Source organism: Lonchura striata, chromosome Z (genome assembly GCF_046129695.1).
Source record: "Lonchura striata isolate bLonStr1 chromosome Z, bLonStr1.mat, whole genome shotgun sequence".
NCBI classification, from domain to species: domain Eukaryota; kingdom Metazoa; phylum Chordata; class Aves; order Passeriformes; family Estrildidae; genus Lonchura; species Lonchura striata.
In genome coordinates this window covers 19,036,514-19,049,871 of record NC_134642.1, presented here as the reverse complement: position 1 = coordinate 19,049,871, position 13,358 = coordinate 19,036,514, and the positions used below count along the sequence as shown (strand labels likewise).

The 13,358-nt window shown below is 33.1% G+C and overlaps 1 protein-coding gene across 35 annotated transcripts in view; it reads left to right on the top strand.

Annotated features, from left to right (window-relative positions):
• The window catches only part of PTPRD (protein tyrosine phosphatase receptor type D), a 1,155,761-nt gene that overhangs the window by 464,079 nt on the left and 678,324 nt on the right, over positions 1-13,358 (top strand). For all 35 annotated transcript variants that reach the window (XM_077790475.1, XM_077790477.1, XM_031507373.2 and 32 more), the window contains one exon: positions 2,642-2,690. The gene's annotated coding sequence lies outside the window, so the exon portion shown is untranslated. The remainder of the gene's footprint in view (positions 1-2,641; positions 2,691-13,358) is intronic.

Below are 13,358 nucleotides of genomic sequence, written 5' to 3'. Positions count from 1 at the left end.
AATTGTGTGTGCAAACTTAGGGAATAAATAACTTTTTACAATAAATAAAACCAAATTACTTCAGGAGGCAGAGTTCCTGTTCTCTTTAAAGTACAATTAATTTCTGGCAATACAATACAATGAACTATCTTATTGATATTTTCAATTTATATACAAATAAATAATGTATAAAAATAGCATTTTAATCTAAACCTGAGAACGTATAATTAAAACTCCCAAGATGATTTTACAGAGCAGGAAAGTTCATGGACAGAGAGAATTTGTAACTTTTCTGGATCAATATTTTAGTTCCCAGCAGAATTAAGATTATGTTTAAGGATTATTAGCATATAATTTCCTGATTTCAAACACTTGGGGGCTTTCTACGTGAGGATCAGAGTCTTGCCACAATCAACTTATTTTGTAGGAATATAGAGGGTTTTTCATCCAATATCAATTTTTGGTGACTTTTTCCTCCAGTTGGTTAAAGCTAGAGCAAAATAGCATAATTGTCCCGACATAGATTCAAAATAATAAAATCAAAAAAGGTTGTAGTGAGCCTCAGGTTAATTTAGACTCTTAAGACAGTGCTTGCAAAGTATTTTTAGCTTAAGAGGCATATTTTCACTTGCACTGTGATTCTCATATCAGATTTCATATACTGCTGCTGTCCTAAGACAAGGAAGGGGAAGAGAAATAAAAAATACAAAAAAATTGTTGTGAGAAAATTTGATTGGAGAAATGAAAGTAAGTTAAACTCTTAAGATAGGAATTTTATTGGATTGTTTGAGGGTTTTTCCTTGTTTTCCCACCCTAGTAAAATAGTAACAATATTGCATGATGACTTCTGCAGAGACAACAGACTGTTCAGCAGGTTGAGAGACCTAAGACTAAATGTATTTTTATGGTGGGAATTCTGAGGTCTTTAACTTGATGAGGTTCTGCTGGATTTTCACTGTTAAATGTTCAGCTCAAACCCTAGCTAGAAACTGAAAGTAAAAAATAATAGACCATTTTAAGGTAAAGAAAGGGTAAATAGAAATATTTTTACCCTCAGGTTCTTTTTTTGAAAATGCGTAAAATACTTTGGTAAAATAATCTGCTAATTTTCAAGCCATGAAAAAAACCCAATCCAACAAAGAAGCCCAAAACCCATGAGCAAACCCTCAAAAACAAACAAGCAAAAACCAACCAACCAAACAAACAAACAAACAGCTAATGTAAAAATACCAACCAAATAAAACCCACAAAACTAATTTATGTAATACAAACACCATGGAAAAATTTTTAAAACTTGGCAACACTGCAAACACTGAATGGATAATCTGTTAATAGGATGTCTTGAATAATCTTAAAACTACAGAGGCATACATGCTTTCTCTATAGCATCTAATATTCTCCTTTTATATGTTAATTATCATTAGCATAAAACTAACATAATTTTTATATTATGTTTATGTGTATTTTTTTATATATATCATTCTTTTCTACTCTTCAAAGGGACACATTTTTACTTTCTGTATTTTCTGCTATTTATTTACCAGATTTTAAATTTTGAGCATTAATCTTCATTAATGTTGCACTGGAAAGAGAAAAATGCCTGTAGACAAAAAGCTGGAAAGTAATTTGCTGCAGAAAAATCAATTTTAGATTGTTTTTATTAAGCTAATGTGTAACCTCAAACGTTATTAATGGAATAACCATGGTTATAGTATTGATAATTTTAACAAATCTAAGCAATTATAAAGAAATGCATCCAGTTCCATGAAATGAATGTTAATTCAATGATGAATAATTTGTATTTGACGATCATAAAGGAGACTTGCTGCACTAATCTGTTTTCTTCCTCTGCTCTTATAGAAAACATTTCTTTGCATCCCCATATTTACAAACATCTATGTCCAGTTAGACTCTCTATTGCTTCTACCCTGATGCACTTTCGTCAGTCATCACAAAGCATTCTGCACTAATCTGTTTTCTTCCTCTGCTCTTATAGAAAACATTTCTTTGCATCCCCATATTTACAAACATCTATGTCCAGTTAGACTCTCTATTGCTTCTACCCTGATGCACTTTCGTCAGTCATCACAAAGCATTCTGACACTTTTCAAACAGGAAAATATATCCCTTTTTATTATTTTAATTATTTTGATTTCCCCTCCTAGAACTAAAATCCTAAAATATGGTTTGATATTTATTACTTTCTAAGCATAAAAGTAATTTGTTTTCCAAAGGAAATTTTTATGTTCAAATAAACTTCTCAAGTCATAATTTAAACTACTCTGGTGTGCAGCTGGAGGTCTTCTACCCAGATGTCCCTGGAGTTCACTGGTCTCCACAGAAATTCACAAATATTAATTTCCAGGAGGGAGCTTAAAATTGATTTTTCTTCAAAACACTGTTGGGGTGTAGGGAGAGAGGGACTGAACACACTTGAAAGCTTACACTTCTATTGGGCTGCTTTTCTGACATAAAAAGTGCTCCTTTCAGAGTGTACTATTTGAGGTTTAAGTCGATTGATATTCACGTAAGGTACATATGTATGTTAATTATTTGTGGTTTTTACAAGTATTGAACAAGTATTTACTTGTTTTGTTGTATATCTAATGTCTGACTGTTTATTTTCAGTGGCTATAGAAAGCTTTTGCTTTGTGTTTTTCAGATCTCAGGATAGAGTTACTTTGATTGTGTTCCAAACCTGCAAGCTCAGAGTGAGTAATAATTTTTGTTATTTCTTTATCCTGAATTGGGATGGTTGTGTGAATAGCTGTTTTCTAGCAAATGATCATATTTCCTGGCACATTAAAAAGCCCAAAGAAGTCCCACTGAGTCTGTGATAACATCAGTCAGTCATATCAATGATTAATTAATCTCTGTTTGTTTCAAGATATTGTGAGGAAGAGGAGGTTTTTTTAGGCTTACTCCATAACAGTAAAATGAAATTGTTCATGTTTTGTTTGTTTGTTGTATTTTAACATAGTTTTACTGAAGACATCACTGCATAACTGTACTTCAATGCTCTATGACATTTTGCATTTTGAGACTACCATTAACATAGTCATCAAACACAGAAAGCGATTTCAAAGAGAGAGAGATAATACAAACCAAGGAGACAACAATCTGCAAAAATGATAGAGGTTCTCTACTTGTAAACTACATTTCTGTACATTAAATTACTTGTGAGAAACCATATTTTAGGAGTGTATCAGGGCCAAGCAGCAGAGAACAGAAATACTATAAAAATTATTTCTTACTATCAGGATTTTTATGTTACAATGTGGGGGATAAGACGGATAGCTGTTATCAGGAAAACTGAAGTTACTGGAAACCTCTGGTTGCCATAAATCAATTTTTATACTTTCCCATATACTAAGTTTTTTGAGAAATGTTATGTTTAACATGAAGTCAATTTAGCAAAATACATTGATATTTAGCATGGTCCTGAGGTAATGTAATAAAGCTATTGAGACAAACAAGCTAAAACAGGTTATCAAAGTATTCCCCTGTGTCTTAAGCTTGTTTCATAATATTAGACATAACAAAGTAAAGTGCTTGTTTCATAACAAGGGACAATATGATTAGCATGCAATTGAGATCAAACTCATGAGCAAACCTTATTTGTACAACACAAATAGCTGTCATACTGTGCACACATGGGCAGCAAATGGCACTGATAGACAGTGGAAACCCAAACCCAGGAGAGCAGATCTGTCAGCTCTGCCTTGTGTTTCCACTCACTGTGTAAAGGTAGTAGTTCAGTTTTGCCATGTTGCTGCTTTTCTAGTGAGTCACAAATTTTGAGTTTTATGGCATATTTCAGTTTCAAAGCCTTGATCATTGCTCTCCCACAATTCTTTATAAGTAAGCAAATCTACTGTCATCAAATTTAAGTGTATAGATAATTGCTTTGTGAGGTGGTTGAGGAAACACTGGCAGTGTTTAATAACAATACACAGGAATCTCACTATAATTCTGGTATATTAGTTAATATAAGATTCCTGGTGACATTTTCCCCTATGTTTTGAACAACTGATGCTATAAAATACACAGAAGCATATATACATGTGTGTACTGTGTATTAAAAAATCTTGATTTTCAAAGAAAGATATATACAAAGACAATGGTATCTCATGGTTTGAGGAACCTTTTATTTTAAAGGACTTTTATGGGTATGGATATAGGAGGCAGCTAAGCTAACTACATAAAATAATTGATAAATATAATAAAATTGCAGCAAAGTAAGAGGGAGGAGGATTTGATATTAAAAAATTACAAATAAACCTCCCCATATGATACAAAACAGAAATCATTAACTCTTTTAGGAAAATCCAGGAAAAAAGCTCTCAAACCTTCAAAAACCGACAAAGAAGAAAAAAACCACAAATCCACAAAAACCCCAATTTGCCACTTATTTAAATCAGATCACTTAAAATCAGCCTATTCGGAGCAATTAAAAAATGCATCTGGTAGGGATTTAATATGTAAGAGGCCTCTTTTCCAATATTATCATCTTACCAAGCTACTTAAAGTAGAAAGATAAATAGTCTAATTAATTCCTTGCATGAATTACTAAATAAAGTTCAATGATGTCTATAAAACATGGGATTCTCCCCAGCACTGTTTGTAAACTGTATGTACAGCATATTTGTCAGAGAACTTTCTTACATTGTCATATTGGACTGAAATTTACATACATGAAAATGATCCAGATGACTGAAGTAGAACAGAGCAGAACAGTAGAACAGACAATAATACAGACAGATACTTAGTATTAAAGAATCATTGCAAAATTTGTGTCAAAACCATTCTTTGTTGAGTTAGAAGTTTAAAGAAAGTTTTCTGTATGCCTGATTTAACAATTTATTATAAAAACCTCTAAAAACAGGACACAGGCAAAGCTAAGTAATACTAGTACTGATTTTCTAAATCTTACTGTGCTGTTTCTTTTTGTTCTAACAATGACATTGTATTATGTATATATTTAGCAAATATTACCAATAAATAAATAATTTCAACTTTCTTATTCACTTAAAAATTACATGATCATTCTTAGAGAAATTTGAAAAAAGAAAATTAACTGATAGAGAACCAATGGAAGAAAATAAATATTTCACTGGAAAATGAATACCAGAAACTTACCCAACCTTATGAAAATGTACTGTCCATGACAATCTCTAATGACAATATTTATATTTTTATACAAAATAAATAAATAGCAGTTAAAAATAAACAAATCTAACTAAATGAAAGCAACCACAAAAACATAAACCCAGTAAACACCTTTTTTTCTCTGACCTACTTGTTTTTAACATTTTTTCTAATTCTCTCATAGTTAAGTTTTTAATTTTTTAACTCCTTTTATATCTTTTATTTATCTGTTGCCTCATGTGATTAAAGAAGCAAAATAAAATTTCAGGACTATGACAAATTTTCTGAAAAAACTACACATCAGCCACTTGAATTTGCAATATACTCCTTTAGAAACAAATATTAATTTTTTTTAAAAATATACAGTGGGAGAAAACAAAAACCATCAGTTTCCTGACACCTTGTGGATGATATGAGTCTGTAAGGGGCAGCACGCAACTTCCAAATTCTGAAGGATGTGTCTCTCCCCTTAGGATGTTAAACAACTGAATAAATTCTGCTAACTTTCTATTGTTGTCTTTTTCACTCTTTTGGTATATCAGTGAAAGCAGTGGCAGGAAGTAAGTAGACATGGACAGTGAGCTTGAGTTTTGTTGTACGTTCAGCTTGTGATGTCTGTTTCTACGATCTGACACTTATGAAAATAATTTCCATCAATCTGTGTTTTCAACAACATTCTGCCATCCCAGAAATACCATAATTTTAATTTTTAATAATTTCTCATATTTTTATACGATCTAGAAAACCAATATAATAGCAAACATCTATTTTTCCATTTTAAAATTAATCTTTTTAATGACAGACTTTGCAGACATAATCTCAAAATACCATTTCACATGAATTCCTCTGAGTCCTGTATCACAAATTATCATATATATTTCTATAAGTATGCTTGTATGTTAGCTGGAAACACCTTGATACTAGTTACTGCATTTAACATTGTATTTGGAGAATACTTTGCTTCTGATTACTAATTTACATGTGAATGGATGAAAATAAATACAAACAAATATGGGCATATATACTTTACAGAATATTAGTCTTCCTGAATGCATTCAGATTTGATCCTGTATAGTCTCTGATTGCATTTTTGCTTTAGAGATAGACATGTATGCATGCATATATAGAAATGTATATGCATTTCTAATGTGTAAAGTAGTATTTTCCTAAAAGCACTGTAAAAGTGCTTAACCACTTGTTCTTGTTAATGTAAATTTTAGCATAAGTGTAATAAAACATAGAAAAGTAGCACAGCAAATTTATCTTTTAATAGTTTTCATACTAGGTTCACTAATGTGTGAAAAGGTTTGGATAGATATTTTGTATGCCATGTTATAGTAAAAGGTAGTAAGTTCTGAGATTCTTTCACTGTTATTTTTTGGGTTGTTTTTGAAGTCACAAAAAATAACTCCTGCTGGAGAAATTCTATTTCTCTTAAATATTCAAATGCACCACTTAAAAATTATTTATTTTATTTGAAACACAAAATAGTTACTACATTAATTTTTTATTAAGGAATAGCACCAATGCAAGTTAACCAACTTGGATAAAATGTGAAATGGAAAAAAAATTATACTGAAAACACTTTCTTTTTCTAATAAGGAATAACATATAATATTTTTCTAGTAGGTCCTACCACGGCCACAGCCTAAGGCAAATTATCATTAGAATGATGATATGCAGTCTTGATTATATTGTCTTTTTTACCTCTGTTTTCAGGATACAGGAAATAGGAAGAAATATTTTTAATCTATTACCTTCTATTTAGAAGCCGTGTCAATATCTGCTTATGTAAGATTAGAGTTACTCCTTCTTTAAAAAGAATGTCGAATAGGAAAAGTAAATTTTAAGTAAAAGGTTAAATTTTCTCTTTCATCCAGCCCCTAACATTATCACAGAATATTTGAAAATGAGAGGACTTAAAATTCAATATAGCAAGAAGTTTTGCTTTTATATTAGTAGAGATCTACTAACTCTCCAAAGGAAGAAATTTCTCTCCAAATCCAAGAGGTACTGTGCAACCATTTTTTTAATGCTGCAAGAGACAGGTCATCAGGAAAAACCTTGACCTAGTAGACAGGGACATGGAACAGCATAGTCCCGCCCTGTAGTCCAGGAGAACACAATTAGTGACCTGCTGAGCCACTTAGATGTTCCTTTGTCAACGGGACCAGATGGAATCCATCCTAGGATGATGAGGAAGCTGGGAGAAGAGCTCACCAAGTCTCCATCACTTATCACCATTCCTGTCTCACCAGTGAGGTCCCAGACAACTGGAAGCTACCCATCCATAAGAAAAGGTGGAAGGACACTGCAGGAAACTACAGACCCGGCAGCCTCATCTTGGTGTGGCTGCAGAACAGATAATCTTGTGTCATTACACAGGATCTACAGGATGGCCAAGGGCTCAGGCAGCCAAAATGGATTTAGGAGACTGCCCGGCCAACCTGACCTCCTTTTATGACCAGGTGTCCCCATCTGATCCTCTGAACAGGGACGTGTACCACTGGATAGATGGGCCAAGTCCAATGGCATAAGTCCAAGTGCCAGGTCCTACACTTTGGCCACAACAAACCCCTGCAGCACTGTGGGCTGGGGAGAGAGTGGCTGGACAGTGGCCAGGCAGAAAGGGCCCTGGAGGAAGTGACTGACAGCAGGTGAATATGAGGCAGCAGTGCTGGCCAAGAAGGCCCATGGCATCCTGGCCTGTACTGGCACTGATGTGGCTAGTGGGGCCAGGACAGGGATTGTCCCCCTGTACTCGGCACTGGTGAGGCCACACCTTGAGTGCTCAGCCCCTCAGTATAGGAAAGGTGTTTAAATGCTGGAGTGTGTCCAGAGAATGGCAAGGAGGCTGGTGAATGGTCTGGAACACAAGTCCTGTGAAGAGCTACTGAGGGAGCTGAAGGTGTTTAGCCTGGAGAAAAGAAGGTTCAGGGGACACCTCATCACTCTCTACAACAGCCTGAATGGAGGGTGTAGCCAGGTGGGGGTTGACACACCTGAAGAAGACCCTCTTCTCCCAGGCTTAGGTTGGATATTAGGGAGACGTTCTTCACAGAAGGTGTGATTAGGCATCGGAATGAACTGGCTAGGGAAGGGATAGAGGCACCATCCCAGGAGGGATTTAAGACTGGATGTGGCACTTAGTGTCATGGTCTAGTTGATTTTGTGGTTAGAGAATTAGTGACAGACACTATATCCCCAAAGTAAATAATAAAATTGCATTACAGATTAATCTGAAACATTTTTTCATTAAGAGCAACTATTTATTTTCCCTTCTTTAAAAAGATAAAAGGGGAAAGAAAAAGCAAAGTAATGAATAATGATGCTTGAACAGCTTTGGGGTTTTTATAAACCTGTGAATATTCTTCTAGAATTTTTTTCAAAACCTAGTAAGAATAATACTATTAATTTTTGTAGCCTGCAACTTAAGTCCTTTTTCACACACTTCTAATGAGCTTGATCTTATAAGTCCTTGTCAGTCAGGTAAAAATACTTTCTTTTCTTAGGCATGCAGGTATTACTATCTTTTATATGCATTATTTTCATTGGTTATGTTTTCACTGGGCTTGTAAAAAACATAAAATAAATGAGTCACTAGTTTATGCCACTACTTTGCACAAATTGACAGAAAGAGAAAATTTACCTAATAAATATGTAAAGAACTTTATAAATGCTATATGAAGTATCTAATTTACTGCATTACACATTGGGAACTAAAATTGAATTCACTCTTTGTTGCCTCTTTGATTTTCTCTATATTTTATATTTGTAATGAAAGCAGAGAAATGGTAACTTTCCCACTGCAGTACTGAAAGTGCTGTTAAAGCACAAGTTTATCAGAAATTTCATAATTTAAAATTCACACTTAAAATAGAGAATTGAAAATAGAGAATTAAAACCAGACTGACCATTTAGACAGTTGCTAGGCTATTGGACACATGCTTCATGATAATGTCCTGCCTTTTCATCTTCATCCAGCTTCTGCTCATGAATGAAACAAATTTTCCCAGGGAATAATCTTCTTGAAAATATCTCATGAAGCGTCAAAATTTGTGGATCTATAAAGAGTTGAGCTGAAATCTGGTCAATATTTGTTTGATTGAGTTGCAAAATAACCAAACTTTTTTTCCCATTTCAAGCACAGTTATGGTTGGTTTCCAGAAGTTAAATTAGAAGCTGTCATGTGAAAATACATGTCCAACAAGGCATTTTCTCAATACTTGCTATCCCTAAACAAACACTGGGATAAAATCTGCATTATCTTTCAGAGAAATGTGGAACTATTTTGATTATATTCAGTGTGTGTATGTGCATGTTCTGCTCAAGAGTTTTCCTGAATCTTTATGTTCATTAAGATATTGTATAGAAATAAAACCTGAAAAATTGCATAATGAAAAAAACCCCTTATACTTGGGATGATGGGTCCCACAAATGCATGATTTCCTGCACAGATGGAGGACAAAATACTCAGTGGCTTATTTTCAAAGATTTGTCCAATAGATTCACTCACATTCATCTGGGAATTGAGTAAAGTAAAATCTGATCTCAACTGAGTGTTTCAGAATTTTTAAGAGAAAATCACGTATCATGTAAACAAATACACAACTAACTGTATTATTAGTCCTAAACAAAAGGCTGTTAAATTAATTCATAGCTCAAATTAAAAATAGTGTTTTGAATAGATGCATCAAAGAACACAAAACAAAATCTAAGACAGGTAAAAGATTCAGCTGTCTCAGCATGACTTTCCAGTGATGCTTAGCTGCAAAGGTTTAAGTAATTTTTCTTCTGCACTAGCTTCCAGCTTCTGTCAGTCTGAGTGTCTGTTGCACTCAGCTCACTGTATTATACTCAAATGGAAAACTGGGAAAGGATAATGAAGAAATCTGAAAACACTTCAAATCCTCATAACTTTAGATTTCATTACTGGATATGTTGACTAAAGTTTCTTATGTGGCAAAAAAGTAAAGTTTGGATATGGCTAATTCAATCAACCTTTTAAATAAAGAAATATAAGTTTCAGAATGCAATTGCTTAGGAATTTTAATCTAGTTTAAAAATTAAAGTGACTAGAGAGGAGAAAAATAAAGTACATGTCATGTCCTAGAACACATCTTTTTGTGCACTTGTAGCAGTTCCTTCCAGTACAATCTCTTCCTTCCATCTCCTCCTAGTCCACTGGCATCTGTGTGTTGATAAATTGCTTGCAGCACATCTGAACATACAACTTGATTAGGTATATGCAGCTTCTAGGATATTTTTTTTGTTTTGTTTTTCCCTTCATGACATATCAAAAGTAAGGAATTTATGTACTATGATTTGTTCTTTTGTTCTTTCATAACCCTATCAGCATGTATCAAAGTTTGTTTCTGAACTGAAACATGGTATTTATTTGGACTATGTGTATACTCAGAGACCAAGATTAACCTTCTGGTGGATCACTTTATCAATAATGAGGAATTAGGGGAAGAAAATAGAGGTAACCTGCATTCAGAAACAAGGTTGATGTGTATTCATGTCTGCAAAAGTCTTTCAACAAGAAGTAGATAATTCTAGAGGTAATAACAGAGGAGATTTCATTGTGTGACTGGGTGGAATTCAACACTCCATATGGCAGCTTTAATTGACAAATTATTAATAAACTGTCATCAATAGATACCAATTGACAGTGACTGCCCTTTCTGAATTTGAATTTCAAGAAGCTTGTTCTTAAGTATCCTTGGTCTCTAATGCACTTTCAGTGCGTACCATTCTCTTTATGCAGAAAATATACTTAGTTCTTGTGCCATATAGATTGTAAAAAAAAAAAAAAAGCAGAATAGTAGCACACAAATGTACTTTACCCATTTTCCATGCACAAAATGAGGAATGGATAAGTTAGGGCTATTTTTGTACCTGGACATATAGGAAAGGTTATGGGAAATTTTCCAGTGCATAGTAGAAATCAGACTTCTCTAAACAGAGAGACACAAGCATATTGTTAATAAATTATAGGGTTTTCATACTTTAAATGTTTTTTACTTGCTTCCAAAACCACTGCAAACCCCTTTGTAGATCAACCCCAGTGAAAATCTCATAAAATTTCAATTAACCTTAGAGATAGGTTATAAACAGATATACTCTGGATAATGAAATATCAGCTAATCCCTTCACAGACAGTAGTTTTTTTATGAAGTAAGGAGTGAAATTATTGCATAATATGAACAATATATTGTTGCTTTGAGGCCTACTTTGTTACATATTTATGCACTTTGAGATTTTCCTATGTCAGATGTATGTCTTCTCTCTTCAAATTCCAAAATATTTAGGGTGAAATAATATGATGAACATTCAGTGACTAACAGGTGCAAAAGAAGCTTCTGTGAGGGACTGTCTTGAAAGAGAGCTAGCAAAAGCTTCATCCCAAAATGAAACTCAGGCTGCAAATATTAATTATTCATTAGTTCATCTTAAGCTAACCAAAAGCACAGAAGCAAATGAACATATTTTCTTTTTTTTTCTTTTTCTTTTTTTTTTCTTTTCTTTTCTTTTTCTTTTTCTTTTTCCTTTTCTTTTTCTTTTTCTTTTTCTTTTTCTTTTTCTTTTTCTTTTTCTTTTTCTTTTTCTTTTTCCTTTTTCTTTTTCTTTTTTTCTTCTTCTTCTTCTTTTTCTTTTTCTTTTTCTTTTTTTCTTCTTCTTCTTTTTCTATTTCTTTTTCTTTTTTTTTCTTTTCTTTTTATTTTTCTTTTTTATTCTCCTTTTTCTTCTCTTTGCTTTTTCTTCTTTTATGCTTTTCCTTTTGCTTTTCCTTTTTGTTATACTTTTCCTTGTGCCTTTCCCTATTTCAGATACAGGATTATATGATAGAACTGAAAAAAAGAGCAAGATTGGGCCATTATCAGAATATAATTTGCAATTGCTTTACTTCTATGTGAAAAATAAATTCCTCTGTATTTTTAAGGTATTAATTCATATCAACTCTGCTATCCATAGGAGATAATGAAAGTAATTTTCTTCCATCTATATATCTTTTTAATTATATGAAGATGTAGATAACAGTAATCTGGGAATGTTGAAGTTAATATAATTGGTAGGAGTTTACTGGAGGTATATATCCTTAAAAGAGGCTCCTTGATATTTGTACTTCTGCCTTTTTAAAGAAATTTAGTGGAGAAGAAGAATCCAAGGAGCTCCACGAAAATGTGAATATCCACCAAGTCTGAATATCCTGCCTTGGACAGGGATATCTTTCACCAGAAGAGACTGCTCAAAGCCCCTGACATTCAAATAGTTTTAGGGGCACATTCACAACTTGGGGCAACTTGTACAGTGTCTCATCACCTTCATTATAAAAAAACAATCTTGTTGATGTCCAGTCTCATTATTTAATTTTCTAAGTTACTTAGAAAAAAAAAATTAGAGTAATCTGTCTAATTTTTATGAGATTTCCTTTTTTGTCATTCCCAGAAAATAAATTTCTACATAGTTTTCCATACGTGTCAACCTTAAATTTATATTCTTTCCCATACATCTGAAAGCATGACTAGTTTCTGGAGAAAAGCTGAATAAAAAATATGAAACATTTTGCTTTTCTTTTTAATTCCTTTTCTTTGGCTGTCATTCTGCAGCCTCTCTCATACTTACCCATTTCTAGACATTTTAAACATGGAATCTACCTTAAGTATGTTAAAGAGCTATAACTACCATTACTGTATTTTTAATGTATTTTTGTCCTCTAGTTTTAACAAGGTAAAAAAAAAAAAGCTGCAATCTCAGGAAATGTTCACCTTTTAAAATAAAAACAACTCCTTCTCCAGATAACATTGGACACAGATTTTTATCTCCAGGTTCAAGGAAAAATTATAACTATAGTCATCCATTTCAATTAAATTTTTTGTTAAATTTCAGAAACCATGAAATTGCAGTGACAATTTCAGAAACCAAAAGTTACCGCTGTTTTAAATAAGTTCTTTTTTCTTCATGGTTTGATTTGCCAGTCTCAGAAGAGGACAATATTTCTGTTTATGCAGAATTACATTAAGGTTCAGTGTAGGCAGGGAAAGAGTGGGGTAAGAGTGTCCAAATATCAGTACATGCAGCCTACATATTTAAGCAATTCTTGATGTGTGTACAGGACCCTAAATTACCTATGAAAAGATATCTAATGCAAGATCTTGGCTAGCCTCAGTGGCTCATGTCATCTAGGAAGGACATGTAGCCTGGAAAAAATTCCCCATAAAAAACCC